Source organism: Bufo gargarizans, chromosome 3 (assembly GCF_014858855.1).
Source record: "Bufo gargarizans isolate SCDJY-AF-19 chromosome 3, ASM1485885v1, whole genome shotgun sequence".
NCBI classification, from domain to species: Eukaryota; Metazoa; Chordata; class Amphibia; order Anura; family Bufonidae; genus Bufo; species Bufo gargarizans.
Genome location: NC_058082.1, coordinates 60,860,061 through 60,866,060, shown reverse-complemented (window position 1 = coordinate 60,866,060; position 6,000 = coordinate 60,860,061).

The following is a 6,000-nucleotide window of genomic DNA, read 5'->3' as shown; positions in this document are numbered from 1 at the left end:
CCAAAGAGCACCTTTCGGATTTCACCGGCCATTTTTTACAGATTTTGATTTCAATCTACTTTGCACGCATTTGGGCACATAAAATGCCAGGGCAGTATAACTACCCCACAAGTGACCCTATTTTGGAAAGAAGACACCCCAAGGTATTTCATGATGAGCATAGTGAGTTCATGGAAGTTTTTATTTTTTGTCACAAGTTAGTGGAATTTGAGACTTTGTAAGAAAAAAATAAATTCATCATTTTCCGCTAACTTGTGACTAAAAATAAAATGTTCTTTGAACTCACTATGCCCATCAGCGAATACCTTAGGGTGTCTACTTTCCGAAATGTGGTAATTTGTGGGTTTTTTCTACTGTCTGGGCATTGTAGAACCTCAGGAAACATGACAGGTGCTCAGAAAGTCAGAGCTGCTTCAAAAGAGGAAATTCAAATATTTGTACCATAGTTTGTAAATAACTTTTACCCAAACCATTTTTTTTTTTACCCAAACATTTTTTTTATCAAAGACATGTAGAACAATAAATTTAGAGAAAAATGTATATATAGATGTTGTTTTTTTAGAAAAATTTTACAACTGAAAGTGAAAAATTGCATTTTTTTGCAAAACTTTCGTAAAATTTCGATTAATAACAAAAAAAGTAAAAATGTCAGCAGCAATGAAATACCACCAAATGAAAGCACTATTAGTGAGAAGAAAAGGAGGTAAAATTCATTTTTGTGGTAAGTTGCATGACCGAGCAATAAACGGTGAAAGTAGTGTATTGCAGAATTGTAAAAAGTGGTCTGGTCGTTAAGGGTGTTTAAGCTGGGGGGCTGAGGTGGTTAATGAATTAATTGATATTATTCTCCTTACAGATGAGGTACTAACCCCCTTGCCTGAGATGAAGCCGCATTCTATATCCTTTTATATTCATTTTCAGCCTATCTGCACTCAACTATACCCCCCCTTTTCCTTAGACCCACCATCATACTCCCTTTATAAATTACATGATCTCCCCAGCCTCCGCTCCTATCTCTCTAGCGCATGCACTGTGTGTAATTCACACAGCGCCCGCCATCTTTGAAGTTCCCAATGCCCCAGCTTCTGGCGCATGTGCAGTACCAGTGCAACGTCACTTCCACTATTTCCGGCCTTGGTCTCCACGTACTCACCGGAATGAGGAGCCAGCGGGCCACTGCACAAGCCACGCTCCCAAATACAGTATGGTACCACAACACAGGGCAACAGCCTACATCTCACAAGCGCCCTCTAGGCTACAGAGCCCCCAAACTACGGACCATAGCAGTCCACATTGAAGTACCAGCACACAAGCGGCTAATCCAGGTAAGGATACCTACATATCCAAAGATACCTTAACATAAGGCCTTGATGCACTTCGGCTACCTACTACCATCCGGATTCACCGAGGGTATCCTTCCACGTACACAGACAATTTATATGGGTCTCCGTCACACCTAGCACATTATCGCCCGGGACTCTTCACCTCAATAGGATGGCCACCTGTTAATTCAAATCTTGTACTGTATTTACATCACTATGTACATTGTAAATATTGCCCTATCTTGTATAACTGTTCCAGTTATCTGAGGAAGTCTATATGCCGAAAAACTTTTAATTAATGTGAACTGGAAAACAGCCTATGCAATAAAGTACTGCACTTAAAGCAAACAAGTGGATTTCAAGAGTCTTTCTCTTCATGTTTTTGGATGTCATGTAACAGTTATTTATTGTGTTCACAGAAGCAGAAAAGATAATATGCCTTTAAGATTCATTATATACACTGCGTGCAGAATTATTAGGCAAATGAGTATTTTGACCACATCATCCTCTTTATGCATGTTGTCTTACTCCAAGCTGTATAGGCTCGAAAGCCTACTACCAATTAAGCATATTAGGTGATGTGCATCTCTGTAATGAGAAGGGGTGTGGTCTAATGACATCAACACCCTATATCAGGTGTGCATAATTATTAGGCAACTTCCTTTCCTTTGGCAAAATGGGTCAAAAGAAGGACTTGACAGGCTCAGAAAAGTCAAAAATAGTGAGATATCTTGCAGAGGGATGCAGCACTCTTAAAATTGCAAAGCTTCTGAAGCGTGATCATCGAACAATCAAGCGTTTCATTCAAAATAGTCAACAGGGTCGCAAGAAGCGTGTGGAAAAACCAAGGCGCAAAATAACTGCCCATGAACTGAGAAAAGTCAAGCGTGCAGCTGCCAAGATGCCACTTGCCACCAGTTTGGCCATATTTCAGAGCTGCAACATCGCTGGAGTGCCCAAAAGCACAAGGTGTGCAGTACTCAGAGACATGGCCAAGGTAAGAAAGGCTGAAAGACGACCACCACTGAACAAGACACACAAGCTAAAAAGTCAATACTGGGCCAAGAAATATCTCAAGACTGATTTTTCTAAGGTTTTATGGACTGATGAAATGAGAGTGAGTCTTGATGGGCCAGATGGCTGGATTGGTAAAGGGCAAAGAGCTCCAGTCCGACTCAGACGCCAGCAAGGTGGAGGTGGAGTACTGGTTTGGGCTGGTATCATCAAAGATGAGCTTGTGGGGCCTTTTTGGGTTGAGGATGGAGTCAAGCTCAACTCCCAGTCCTACTGCCAGTTTCTGGAAGACACCTTCTTCAAGCAGTGGTACAGGAAGAAGTCTGCAAGGTAAGAAAAACATGATTTTCATGCAGGACAATGCTCCATCACACGCGTCCAAGTACTCCACAACGTGGCTGGCAAGAAAGGGTATAAAAGAAGAAAATCTAATGACATGGCCTCCTTGTTCATCTGATCTGAACCCCATTGAGAACCTGTGGTCCATCATCAAATGTGAGATTTACAAGGAGGGAAAACAGTACACCTCTCTGAACAGTGTCTGGGAGGCTGTGGTTGCTGCTGCACGCAATGTTGATGGTGAACAGATCAAAACACTGACAGAATCCATGGATGGCAGGCTTTTGAGTGTCCTTGCAAAGAAAGATGGCTATATTGGTCACTGATTTGTTTTTGTTTTGTTTTTGAATGTCAGAAATGTATATTTGTGAATGTTGAGATGTTATATTGGTTTCACTGGTAAAAATAAATAATTGAAATGGGTATATATTTGTTTTTTGTTAAGTTGCCTAATAATTATGTACAGTAATAGTCACCTGCACACACAGATATCCCCTAAAATAGCTAAAACTAAAAACAAACTAAAAACTACTTCCAAAAAATATTCAGCTTTGATATTAATGAGTTTTTTGGGTTCATTGAGAACATGGTTGTTGTTCAATAATAAAATTAATCCTCAAAAATACAACTTGCTTAATAATTCTGCACTCCCTGTAGATGTAAGGTAAGCGCAATGACACAGCAGACACAACAGAAAGCATAGAGTTAAACTGTTGTTATTGAGCTGGAGTCTTGACCAATCACAGCCAGCCTCACACACAGCAGGAGTCTTGACCAATCACAGCCAGCCTCACACACAGCCTGTGTGGGAAATTCAATTCCCCTAGCAGGAGCTGCTAGAATCATTACACCAGAGGAGAGGAGCTGAAGAGACATTTACTCCACTAAGAGCTGTGTTTTATGGAAGCAAGAGGCCAAAATAGTTCCACCATACAAATTGCAAATTGCATACAAACTGCAAACTGCTCATACCAGATCATAAGCAATTGTACAGAGCAATCTGCAAACCAAGTTGAGCAAGTACAACTACTGGTTAAACCTCAGATATACCTCTCAGAGAGACCATAAAGTGCTTAAATAACTTAAAGTGAGAGTACAGATACTCAAGAGAGAAATATATCCACTATTTTATGTTGAATGACAAGATTGAACAGTTGAACCACCATCTTATGCATACCGCCATTTTGTGATACTTTATCCAACAAGTGTTTTGTACATGGACTATCTGTTGCGGAGGCGGCAGTGTTATATACAGGGAGTGCAGAATTATTAGGCAAGTTGTATTTTTGAGGATTAATTTTATTATTGAACAACAACCATGTTCTCAATGAACCCAAAAAACTCATTAATATCAAAGCTGAATATTTTTGGAAGTAGTTTTTAGTTTTAGCTATTTTAAGGGGATATCTGTGTGTGCAGGTGACTATTACTGTGCATAATTATTAGGCAACTTAACAAAAAACAAATATATACCCATTTCAATTATTTATTTTTACCAGTGAAACCAATATAACATCTCAACATTCACAAATATACATTTCTGACATTCAAAAACAAAACAAAAACAAATCAGTGACCAATATAGCCACCTTTCTTTGCAAGGACACTCAAAAGCCTGCCATCCATGGATTCTGTCAGTGTTTTGATCTGTTCACCATCAACATTGCGTGCAGCAGCAACCACAGCCTCCCAGACACTGTTCAGAGAGGTGTACTGTTTTCCCTCCTTGTAAATCTCACATTTGATGATGGACCACAGGTTGTCAATGGGGTTCAGATCAGGTGAACAAGGAGGCCATGTCATTAGATTTTCTTCTTTTATACCCTTTCTTGCCAGCCACGCTGTGGAGTACTTGGACGCGTGTGATGGAGCATTGTCCTGCATGAAAATCATGTTTTTCTTGAAGGATGCAGACTTCTTCCTGTACCACTGCTTGAAGAAGGTGTCTTCCAGAAACTGGCAGTAGGACTGGGAGTTGAGCTTGACTTCTTCCTCAACCCGAAAAGGCCCCACAAGCTCATCTTTGATGATACCAGCCCAAACCAGTACTCCACCTCCACCTTGCTGGCGTCTGAGTCGGACTGGAGCTCTCTGCCCTTTACCAATCCAGCCATCTGGCCCATCAAGACTCACTCTCATTTCATCAGTCCATAAAACCTTAGAAAAATCAGTCTTGAGATATTTCTTGGCCCAGTCTTGACGTTTCAGCTTGTGTGTCTTGTTCAGTGGTGGTCGTCTTTCAGCCTTTCTTACCTTGGCCATGTCTCTGAGTATTGCACACCTTGTGCTTTTGGGCACTCCAGTGATGTTGCAGCTCTGAAATATGGCCAAACTGGTGGCAAGTGGCATCTTGGCAGCTGCACGCTTGACTTTTCTCAGTTCATGGGCAGTTATTTTGCACCTTGGTTTTTCCACACGCTTCTTGCGACCCTGTTGACTATTTTGAATGAAACGCTTGATTGTTCGATGATCACGCTTCAGAAGCTTTGCAATTTTAAGAGTGCTGCATCCCTCTGCAAGATATCTCACTATTTTTGACTTTTCTGAGCCTGTCAAGTCCTTCTTTTGACCCATTTTGCCAAAGGAAAGGAAGTTGCCTAATAATTATGCACACCTGATATAGGGTGTTGATGTCATTAGACCACACCCCTTCTCATTACAGAGATGCACATCACCTAATATGCTTAATTGGTAGTAGGCTTTCGAGCCTATACAGCTTGGAGTAAGACAACATGCATAAAGAGGATGATGTGGTCAAAATACTCATTTGCCTAATAATTCTGCACGTAGTGTATAAAGAAAAGTTAAAGTTAATAAAGAAGTTATTTCAAGCATTTGGTGTGCTCTTTAAATCTAATGTTTCCATAGAACGGCACTAGAAGAATTATAGAGTAACAAACAGTCGTGCTGGACTAAAAAGTTAGATATATCAAAATTCTTCTAATGTCACAGCGCAATAGACACTTCATAGTGCTGCGCCTGCCACAAGAGTGTCCCTTATGATTAACATACCTATGTATCTACTAAACATGCTATATCTAGAAAAGTCCTGCATTCATAACTGTCAAAATGTTAGAAGAGAATGCTGTTTCTCAAATATTATGTCACTAGGATCTCATAATCCACACCCATTAATGTATACACCTCTTATTGTTCTTGTCTACTCTGTCCACACCCTGTACAATCACATTTGTCCACAATTTAAGTAGCAATCACTTTGGCACAATGCTCTCCTTATCCCATAGTCATGCATAGCTCACATTAGTTGAACAGCCATCAATGTTTCATCAAGTGACTTGGATGCTATAGTTGTTTATAGTTACTC